At 46.8% G+C, this 11874-nt stretch overlaps 1 non-coding gene across 1 annotated transcript; it reads left to right on the top strand.

Moving 5' to 3' along the window:
- The first annotated feature begins 11475 nt into the window (after window positions 1-11475).
- LOC132812351 (U1 spliceosomal RNA) lies at window positions 11476-11639 on the top strand. Its single transcript, XR_009643602.1, has one exon. It is a non-coding gene; the product is annotated as a U1 spliceosomal RNA (small nuclear RNA).
- Window positions 11640-11874: the final 235 nt, after the last annotated feature.

The raw sequence follows: 11874 nt of genomic DNA on the forward strand, positions 1-11874 counted from the left end.
CATACACGAAAACTCCCCGCTTCAAAATCGGGCAAGAATAGCCTTATTCCCGATGGCAGCCTTTCAGACTGACATGAGCAGAGATTTGTAACTTGCTGTTCACGTCAGCAAACCTGGCTTTGAATTTGCTCGCTCATACATGTTTGCGTGATGAAACGGAATACAATCCCATTTCATTTCTGTGTGAAACATTTTCACAGTGTTCGCCAAACTGGTTTTGAATATGCACAGATGTGTACAGCACTGATGGCCATTCTGTGTCACAGTGGAGTTCCTGGACTCTGATCCTTCCACTAAAAACAGTACCACATTTGCTTTCCTTGGGCAGGCGGCCTGGTTCAAAGCCAAGGGGCAAAGGTTCCCAGCAAAAATCCTCAACTGAGAACCTGGGCATGTTTCATGGGGAATGGTCAGTGGGAGTAACATCGTGGAAGCACCCGGTTCTGCAGTGTTTCTAAACACTAAATTCAAGAGCGATTGGATTTTAGTATTCTGAGGCATAATTTAAATTGATTGGTAAAATTGGAATTGTTTCTTAATTACCAAACAAAACTGACTTGTTCCACAGCCAACCGTTACATCTTTCCAATTTTCCAGTACAGGCTGAGACTGCGAGCTGGTCATCACAGGTATTTGTCAGCGCTCAGTTCCGAACAGCATTCACTCTCATTTGAAGGTGGAGGGCACGTCTTCAACTTCATAACACTGTTCTCATCACAAAATCCTGCAGCTTCTCATCATGGGGACAGGGGTTGGATTGCAACCGTTCCCGTATTAAATGTAAAGATTTTCACACGGGAAGCGCCATTCATGAGGTGGGAGTGGGGATGGGGGAGTTTCTGTAAGCTGTGTCCCAGGGCTGTGCAGGGAGCTGCAGTGGCCACTGTCTGTTGACAGCAGGGGTCTGGAGAGAGCAGTGTTTGTCCCTATCTTACTCCATGTGGAGCCAGGGAACACAGAATCATCAATGGTTTGGGCTGCAATTCAACCTTGCCATGGATTTTCCGGTTTAAATGGAGCTAGGGTAGTATTCCCATAGTCTGATCTGGAACAACCAAAGCTCCATACCTGGATGGTGTCAAACTACCAACCTTTATCTTTCAGCCCACTGCTGACCATTGGAGTCATACAGCCTGTCACCAACCAGGCGTGCCGATTTCCCTAAAGCAGGAAGGTTAGCGGGGATCTGAAGGGCGGTGGAACAACTGGAGCTCTCACTGTTTTCAGAGTCTGTCACCAATTTTCCTGCTTTCATTACCAAAAGTGTCAGAGAGCTTGAGGGGTCTGCAAACACCCAGAGGGAAAGGAACTGGGAATTAGAAGATACCCAGATCGTTCAAAATGACTGCCTGAGCTACATCACTATGACTCTGGTACTGGGATAATTCAAGCACATGGCTTGACAGAATCTGAAAATTAAATACAGAACTTCAGGCTGTTCAGTCCAAATGAGATCCATTAAGATACAGTGGACATTGAATCTCTTCCATATAGCGACTTCATCAAATCCTCCCTGTCAATCTATCCACAATCTTAATTTTTGTATTTCTTCGTCCATTTCCCCCAGCTAATGTGAACATCTTGTTTTCATCTTCCTTATCTATACCAATTATAAGCCAATAAGCTCTATTGCATCTCGCTTCAACTCCAGTTGCTCCATTGCATCCTAAATCACTCCTTAATCTTACTGGTAAATGAATGAGTCTATCCCCTCTCTGGACCCTCCCATCCTTCACAATGTATGATGATCTCTGTTGTGATTATACTGATCACCCTCGACCTGGAGGAGGGATAATGCGAGTTTCTGAAATTATCGAGAGGGTGCAGGAGGAACCCAATAGGACTGGCACCTTTTGGGAGAGAGAAATAATGTTAATGTTTAGAGACAATTTCTTACTTTATTTTGATTATTCTTTTCTCTCTGCCCTAATAGTGATGGATCTTTGAAGCTTCTTTCTCCAAGGATTTCAAGGAAGGATATATACACAAAAGTATCAAACAAAGGGAATTATTTGTCTCTCTGATTTCTCACCTGGACAGACACTGCCTTTATTAAACTTCTTTGAATATTTGAAGAAGATTCATAGACAGGAAACGCCAAAGAAACATTTACTCTAGATCTGACTTGATCAATCGATTCATCACAAACTGGAAATAATTGGCATTTGAGTGTTGCATCCTCAGTCATTACCAATCACTGCATACAATTTCTCCATCATATCCTCCCTGACGATCTGTACCAAAGTCTTAGGTGATTGTTGGTGTATCCCATACCTGGGGGAGGTGTGTTCCAGTTGGAGGTAGTTGGGAGCTGACAGGATGAACTAGGTTGGGGAGTAGATGGGGCTTGGGTAATAGATTCTGGGAGTATTTGAACATTGCTCAGTCAGCCATTATCCTCAAGCCATGCGGGCTGACAGGGGGAGTATTGACCTGTTACTGTCTCTGTCTGTCTGTGAGGAGAAAGTGAGGACTGCAGATGCTGGAGATCAGAGCTGAAAATGTGTTGTTGGAAAAGCGCAGCAGGTCAGGCAGCATCCAAGAAACAGGAGATTCGACATTTCAGGCATAAAGCCCTTCTTCAGGAATGAGGAAAGTGTGTCCAGCAGGCTAAGATAAAAGGTAGGGAGGAGGAACTTGTGGGAGGGGCATTGGTGATGCGATAGATGGAAGGAGGTCAAGGTGAGGGTAATAGGCCAGAGTGGGGTGAGGGCAGAGAGGTCACGAAGAAGATTGCAGAGGGAGTCCCTCCCTCGCTCACTGCACACCCCAGGTCATCTCCTCTGCACAGAAGCTCTTCAGCCACATTCTCAAACAGACTTGCTACCACAGCCACATCTCCTTCCTCAGCACCTGTCGACGGAACCGACCTCGAACTCAGCACTGCCTTCCTAACCTGTAATCTTCTTCCTGACCTCTCCACCCCCACCCCACTCCGGCCCATCACACTCACCTTGACCTCCTTCTACCTAGCGCATCTACAACGCCCCTTCTCCAAGTCCTTCCTCCCTACCTTTTATCTTAGCCTGCTGGACACACTTTCCTCATTCCTGAAGAAGGGCCTTATGCCTGAAATGTCGAATCTACTGTTCCTTGGATGTTGCCTGACCTGCTGCGATTTTCCAGCAACACATTTTCAGCTCTGTCTGAGTGTGACAGAGTGTGGGCTGGGGGTCACTTGTTCCCTTTTTGCCTTTTCTATCTCTCTCACTGTCGCTCTCTCTTTCGCTTCTCTCTCCTCTCTCGTTTTCTCTTTCACACTCTCATTCTTCTGCTCTCTTCTTCACCCCTCTTCTCCTCCTACCCTCTTCTCCCTCTCTCTCCTCCACTCTCTCTTCTCTCTCCCATCTCTTTTCGCTCTCCCCTCTCTCTTGCCTCACTCTTCTCTCCCCCTCTCAACTCTCTCTTCCCCCACTCTCACTTCATCTCTCTCTCTCTCTCATTACGGTCGCACGGTGGCTCAGTGGTTACCACTGCTGCCTCACACTGCCAGGGACCCAGTTCAAATCCTGCCCAAGGCAACCGTCTGTGTAGAGTGTGTACATTCTCCCCAGTGTCTGCATGGGTTTCCTCACTCGGTCCAATGGTGTGCAGGTCTGGGTGGACTGGCCATAGTGGAGTTGCCCAAAGGGTAAGGTGAACTGTTCAGACAGAGCAAGGTCTATGTGGGTTACTCTCCTAACCATCTTTCCACCCCTCTCTTTCCCCAGTATCCTACTCCCCTCTCCTCTGCCACCCTGCCCTCACCTGTCTTCACGATTCCCTCCTCGTTTTCCGCCCCCACTTTCACTGTCCTACCCATCTGCACTTCTGTCTTTCACCCAATCTCCTCCTCCCCACCTTCAACCACTCTGTCCTCCCGAATTCTTCTCGCCACCTCCTTCTGTTCCCACGCCTCCTGCTGTCTATTCCCTCTTTCCATGCCACCACCTACTCCCCCTCACTTCTTCTCTCCCCGCTAACATCCCCCCGCTCTCTCCTCCTCGCCCCCACACCTCACCCACTCTCCTCCTCCCCCCTCTGAAACCCTCCTTTGCCCCTGCTGCTGTCTGCCTCATTCTCCCTGCCCCTCTTTCCTCCACCTCTCTCTCCTCTCCCTCTCTCTCTTTCACCCCTCTTTTCTGCGCCCTCTCTCCTCCCCTCTCTCTCCTCCCACTCTCTGTCCTTCCCCTCTCTCCTCCCACTCTCTCCCCCCCTCTCTTCCCCCTCTCATTCCCCTCTCTCCTCGCCCCTCACTCTCCTACATCTCTCTCTCCTCCCCCTCTTCGTACACCCCCTAACCTCCCCCCTCTCTCCTTCCCCGCTCCATACACCTCTCCTCCCATTCTCTCTCCTCTCCCTCTCTCTCTCCTCTCCCTCTCTCCTCTCTCTCCTCCCCCTCTTCCTCATCCCCCTCTCCTCCCCCATGCTCTCCCTCTCCCATCTCCCCTCTCCCACTCCCCTCTCTTATCCCACTCTCCTCCTCCTTCTCTTCTTTCTCCTCTTCCCTCTCTCCTCTCCCCTCTCCTCTCATTCCTCACTACTCTCTCCTCTCACTCCTCATCACTGTCTCCTCTCCCCTTTCTTCTTCCCCTTTCCCCTCTCTCCTCACCGCTGTCTCATCTCCCCCTCCCGTCTCTCCTCTCTCCTGTCCCCCTCTCTTCTCTCTCCTCCCCTTCACCTCTCCTTCTCCTCTTTCTCCCCTCTCCCCCTCACCTCTCCACTCTCCCCTCTCTCCTCATTCCCTCTCCTCACCCCTTCTCTTCTTCCACCTCTCCTTTCTTCACCTCCCCTCCTCTCCCGCTTCCCTGCCCTCTCGTTCCCCTCTTCTCCACACTCACTTCTTCCCCTCTCCCGTCCCCCTCTTCTTCACCCCTTCTCCTGAACTCCTTCCCTACCCCCTTGTATCCTCTCCTCCCACCTGTCCTCCCTTCTACTCTCCCATCTCTCCTGCCCCCTCCTCCCTGGCTCTCCTCCCTGTCTCTGCTCCATTTCCCTGTTCACCTTCCCCCTCCTTCCCCCACTTCCGCCTCTCCTCCCCACTCTCTCCTCCCCTTCACCTCCCACTGTCCTCCCCTCCTCCTCATCTTCACCTCTTTCCTCCCCAATCCTCATGTCCCTCTCTCGTCTACCTCCCACCACCTATCTCCTACTCCACCCCAAACTCCCCTTCGCCTCACACCCCAAACGCCCCCTACGTCCTCACTTCCTCCTCTCTCCTAACCCCTCTCCTTCCCTTCTTCCCCATCACTCATCCCCCCACTTCATTCGCTGTCTCCTCCCGTCCTCCACCTTCCACGTTCTCCCCACCTCTACTCCTCTCCTTCATTCCTCTCCTTCTCTCCTACAACCCCCTTCCCATACACCCTCCACCACTCTACTCCCCCTTACGCCATCCACTCCTTGCTCCTCACCCCCTGTCCTCCTGTTCCCTCTCCTCCCATCTCTCCTCCTGCTCTCGCCCACCGTTCCCAGCTCTCTCCTACCCCCTCTCTCCTACAGCCCTCTCTCCACCCCTTCTTTCCTCTGCCATGCCTCTTTCCCCAATCCAATTATCCCCGCACCTCCCCTTCCTCCACCCTCTCTTCTCCCCCTCCCTCCTCACCTCTCCCTCCCGTCCCCTCCCCACTCTCCCTTCCCATCTCTCACATTGAAAGATGAGGCACACAAAGTGGTCAAAAACAGCATGAAACTGGAAGATTGGGAAAGCGTTAAAGATCAGAAGAAAGTCACAATAAGAGTGAGAAAGAACCGTAGGAAAGAACAGGAGAGAAAAGATGTACCACATAATTTAAAGACAGATAGCAGAAGTTTCTATGAAAACTTTAAATGAAAAAGAGTGGCTAAGGTAAATGTTGGTCCTTCAGGGGATGAGGAGGGACATTTAGTTATGGGGTGTGATGAAATGGTGGAGGCACTGAACAGGTATTTTGTATCGGTCTTCACAGTGGAGGGCGCTAATAACATGCCAGAGATTGACAAAGAGATGGAGTTGGTGAGGACCTGGAAACAAATATTATTACGGAACGCTAGTGTTGGGCAAGCCCATGGAGCTAATGATAGACAAGTCTTCTGTCCTGGTGGAATGCATCCCAGCGTGCTAAAAGAGACAGCGGGGGATAGAACAGTTGCACCGTCAGTAATTTTCCCAATTTGCTGGACTCTGGGGCAGTTCCAGCAGATTGGAAAACATTGGCGCCGCTGTTTAAAAAGGAAGGTAGACAAAAGATGGGGTAGTATAGATCAGTTAGTGCAACATCTGCCGTGGGGAAAATGCTTGAGTCTCTTATCAAGAAAGAAAGAGCAAGGCACTGCTGGATCCCCAAGTGAATACCTTCCCACACATGGAACAGCTGAACGACTTCTCCCCCATGTGAATAGGGTGATGTTAAATAAAGACCATTGAATTTAAGACATTTACAGATCTTAAAGTTTTTTTCTCCCACAGTCAGGGGAAAGCTCTCTTGTCAGTGTAAAGCCACTGGTGTGACATGAAGCTGGATGACGAAATAAATCTCTTCGCACAGAATGTCTGTGTCAATGAGTCTCCAGTAGGTCTGTGAATTTTCAATCCTTCTCACAATCCAGATATTTCCATGGTGCTGATCTCCTCGCATATCTCCAAGTTGGATGATCTGGTGAATCCTTTCCCATAAACACAACATATTTATGGCTTCTCTGTCTGTGAATGTTTTTAGATTGTGAACTGGATAATGTTAAATAATTTCTGCAGTCAGTTCACTGGAACACTCATACACTTATGTGTGTGTGTGCGTGTGTGTGTGTGTGTGTGTGTGTATGTGTGTATGTGTGTATGTGTGTGTGTGTGTGTGTATGTGTGTGTGTGTGTGTGTGTGTGTGTGTGTGTGTGTGTGTCTGTGTTGGGGCTTGACCACACACAATGTTGTTTGAAACCTTTGCTCACTGACAAACAAGATAATCATGTTCCCTTTATGGCCAAATGAATATCGTGACTCTGTTGGATCTTTATATCATGTTTGATTTGTCTCACTTCTGGCGAGAGGTGCAAGTGGAGTTCAATGCACCTAAATGTGAGGTGATGCGCTTTGGGAAGAATAACAGGAAGGCAGAATACTGGGTCAATGGAAAGATTTTGGTAGTGTGGATGTGCAGAGGGATCTTGGAGTCCATGTCCATAGATCCTTGAAAGTTGCCATCCAGGTGGATAGTGCTGTTAAGGCGGCATACAGCGTGTTAGGTTTCATTGGGAGAGGGATTGAGTTCTGGAACCACAATATCATACTGCAACCATACACAATGATGGTGCGGCCACAGTTGGAATATTGTTTACAGCTGTGGTCGCCCCGTTACAAATACGATGTGGAAGCATTGGAAAAGGTGCAGAGGAGATTTATCAGGATGGTGCCTGGTCTGGAGGGAAGGTCTTATGAGAAAAGCTGAGAGACTTGGGTCTTTTCTCATTGGAAAGAAGGCGGCTAAGGGAGGATTTGATAGAGACATACAAGATAGTCAGAGGATTAGATAGGGTAGACAGGGAAAGCCTTTTTCCTAGGATGAGGACGACAGCTTGTACGAGAGAGAACAACTATAAATTGAGGGGTGATAGATTTAAGACAGATGTCAGAGGCAAATTCTTTACAGAGAGAGTGGTAAGTGTGTGGAATGCCCTACCAGCTCAGGTGGTCAACTCAGCTCCATTAGGGAGTTTTAATTAATCCTTAGATAAGCTCACAGATGATTTTGGGATAGTGTAGGGGGACGAGTTGAGAAAATTCCACAGGTCGATGCAACTTTGAGGGCTGAAGGGCCTGTTCTGCGCTTTATTGTTCTATGTTCTATAATCTGAATCTTTTTCCACGGTAGAAATGACAAATTCTAGAGGACATAGATTTCAGGGGACAGGGGAAATTTAAAGAAAATAAAAACCGAAAGAACGGAAGATGCGGTTGATCAGAAACAAAAACAAAAGTTTCTGGAAATGTTCGACAAGTCTGGAAGCACCTGTGAAGAGAAATCAGAGTTCACATTTCTGATGAAGGACCCGAAACATTAATGGATTTTTATTTTCTCAGATGCTGCAAGACCTGCTGAGCATTTCCAACAGCATGTGAAAGTTTCAAGAGAGTTATGTCAGGCAAGTTTTAATACAAAAGGTGATAGTTGAGTAGAATGTACTCTCCTGGGAGGTGATAAAAGCAGAAACAATCACAATGCTTAAGAGGCATTTGGGCAGGCACATAAGCAGGCAAGGGGTAGGCAGGGATATGGATCATGTGCAGGCAGGTGGAATTAGTTTGGAACGGCATCATGGTCTGCACAGACATGATGGGCCAATTATTCCGGTGCTGTAATGTTCTGTTTTCCAAGGGGCACAATGTGTGGATCGAGAGTTAATGTTTTTTTTAGAACATACAGTGAGTTGATACATTTTGAGAGAAGCAATGTAGAAAAGAAATATATATTTGCATGGCACAGACACAAAGAGTAGAGACTGAGGGAAGGGGGGCAAGGTGTACAATTCTTTAAAGGAGAGAGGACATAATCAAAGTGTTTTGATCAAAACATATGGGATCCTGGGTTTCATTAAACAATTTCATTGACTAGTTAGGTCACAGTCAATCATTGTGTCCAATTCAGGTCAACAGATTCCTGATCTTCAGGGTGTGGAGTACAGACATATTGGTGTGGTGCACTGATGAAGAAAATGCAGTCACTGGATTGATTTGGAAAAAATGCTATTTTCTTTGAAGAAATCAAGTTGAAAAAATCATGATAGAATAAAATGGATATGATTATAACACATCTAGATAGAGCAGACAATAAAATAAATTGCACTTGATAGGTGATGGCTCAAAATTTAAGATTAGGTATAACGTTTTGAGAAAGTGGGAGATGAGCAATTGTTCCACTGGCTGGAAATATGCAGAACATGCTGCCTATTATGGTGGTGCAAGTAGAGGTGATCCATGATTAATGAATACAATTATATCAGATATGAGAGAAATAAACTTTCAGGGTTTTGGGAACAGCTGGAGAATGAGAATAAGGGATTCTGCTACAGAGAGCCAGCTTGGATTTGATGGGCCCCTTTCTGTGCCATAACATGTTTTTTTTGTACTTGCTTAACTTGTTCCGGTTGTTTGTCTTCAGGGGTTAGATTATCATCAAGGTAAATCTACTCTGTGTTCATGCTCAGACCAACACAGGTTGTCCTTCCACAGCAGGAGATAATGTTTACTGTTTTATACTGGGTTCTGGAGGAGTCCCTAGGTAGTGTACACAGAACTGAAAATCTGCTCTAGGGTGTTTTAACCAGGACTGTGAATATCTTGGAACATCTAATGCCACACCAATGCCTGGAATGCTTTCTAACTGACTGACTAAATGAAATATGTTCCTTCCACAGCATGTTGCTGGCTGGATTTCTGTGGTCAGTGTTATTACACAAGGATCAGAATTGGATAATCTATTGTCTGTAACATATACCAATGATTAGCATGGAAATGTAAATGATTTAATTAGCAAGTTTCTAGATGGTACAAATTGATGAAGTTGTGAATCGTCAAAAATGGTGTCAATGGATACAGCAAGAAAGAGATCCGTTGGTAAACCCATACGGAGATAGATTTTAATCCAGACAAGTGTGAGGTGATGTATTTTGGGAGGCTCATTGCAAGAGGAATGTATTCACTAAACCGAAGGCCTCTCAGCAGCATTGATGTACACAGGGATCTTCAGGGGCAAGTTCACAGCTCCCTGAAAGTGGTGAAGGAGGTGGATGGCAGGCTTGCCTTCTTCTGTCAGGGGAGTGATTATAAAACTGTCATTAGGCCACCTTTGGGGTATTGTGTGCTGTTTTGATCACCATATAAAAAAGAGGATGTGGAGGCTTAGTGCAGTGAGAGAAAAGGTTTACAAGGATGTTGCCTGGATTGGGAGAGGTTGGAAAGACTTGGATTTTTGTCTTGTGAAAGTCAGTGGCTGCGGGTGATCTGAAAGGCTCAGACAGAGTGAATAATCTGAATCCTTTTCCACGGTGAAAATGGCAAATTCTAGAGGCCATAGATTTAAGGGGAGTAGGGGCAAGTTTAAAGGAAATGAAAACTGAAACAACTGAAACAACTGCAGATGATGTAAACCAGAAACAAAAACATTTTCGGGAAATGTTCAGCAGGTCGAGCAGCTTCTATGAAGATAAATTAAAGTTAACGTTTCTGAGGAAGGGTGACCAGACCCGAAACATGAACTGATTTTTCTTCACAGATACTGCATGATCTGCTGAGCATTTCCAATAACATGTGCAAGTTTAAAGGCAGTTGTGTTGGCAATTTTCTTGTGCAGAAGGTGGATCAGTGACTGGAATGTATTTGCCTGAGAGTTGGGAAAAGCAGAAACAATCACAACATTTAAGAGGCATTTGGGCAGACACATAAGCAGACATGGGTTGGCAGAGATATGGATCATGTACAGGCAGATGGAATTAGTTTGGAATAGCATCATGATCCACACAGACATGGTGGGCCGATTATTCCGGTGCTACACTCTTCTGTTTTCCAGGCGGTAGAATGTGTGGAGGAGAGTTAATAATTTGAGTGGAATATGTCTCTTCATGAGAACACACAATAAGTTCATTCATTTTGAGAGAAGCAATGTAGAAAGTCAATATATATTTGAATGGCACAGACACAACGTGCAGGACAGCAGGAATGGGGGACAATGTGCACCACTTATTAAAGGAGAGAAAACATAAAGTGTTTTGGGTAAAACAAATGGGATGCTGGGCTTCATTAATGGGGGAATGATAACAAACTCATGGAAAAGATGCTGACCATTGACAAAGCTCTAGTTAGGTCACAGTCAATCATTGCATCCAATTCTGGTCAACAGATTCCTGGTCAGAACGAGGAAGTTAAAATACCACAGAGGGGCCTGTTCCATACCTTTTGCTTCTCCTTCAGGACACTGTGGGGTCTCAAGGGTTAAACATTCCCTTGCCAAAGGCCATATTTCATCAACTGAATGCCTGTACTCTTTCAATACAGACAGAACACCTCAGAAGGGGGGAGGCTGACAGTATCTCAAAATAGAACCTCTTGCAGCCACACATGTGGATTCCCCCGTAACCCCAGACAGAGGAATTTGCCCTTTCCAGACAAGACTGAGAGCCCTGGGCACAACCCTGTTAAACTGCCTCCCGCTCCCATTGTCTTACCTCCCCTCCATATTAGCATAGGTAAGTGAATCCCCCATTTACTGAAGGAAGAACCCTCCAGCCTTAATCTCTTCCCATCAACACATAATCATGAACAATACGATAATCAGTTTCTGTAATCCATTCATACGTTAACGCAGGACATCGCCATTCATCAAGCTTTGTAAGGTCATAATTACCAGCTTTAAACTATGTAATGACAATCGCCCATGTGACTGATATGTCTTTGTCTAATTCCTATTAAATATACTGTCTCTGTGGGTAAGGCAGAGATTCATGAAGAAGAGTCTCTACAAGTCTCTATACTAACCTGGCAGGGGAGATACCATGATCATTGCGGTGGCGCTCCCAGGACGAGGCTATCCCATTGCACTTCGGGTGTGCTGACGCCTGCGATGTCACCAAATGCGGGATACTCAACAGCAAAATTTGTGGTAGTGGGGGTCTGCGTTCGCGCTCTCCCCTTGTGGGCGGCATGGTGGCACAGTGGTTAGCACTGCTGCCTCACAGCGCCTGAGACCCAGGTTCAATCCCGAATCAGGCGACTGACTGCGTGGAGTTTGCATGTTCTCCCCGTGTCTGTGTGGGTTTGCTCCGGTCTCCTCCCACAGTCCAAAGATGTGCGGGTCAGGTGAATTGGCTGTGCTAAATTGCCCGTAGTGCTAGGTAAGGGGTAAATGTAGGGGTATGGGTGGGTTGCA

Source organism: Hemiscyllium ocellatum, unplaced genomic scaffold (assembly GCF_020745735.1).
Source record: "Hemiscyllium ocellatum isolate sHemOce1 unplaced genomic scaffold, sHemOce1.pat.X.cur. scaffold_2677_pat_ctg1, whole genome shotgun sequence".
Taxonomy (NCBI): domain Eukaryota; kingdom Metazoa; phylum Chordata; class Chondrichthyes; order Orectolobiformes; family Hemiscylliidae; genus Hemiscyllium; species Hemiscyllium ocellatum.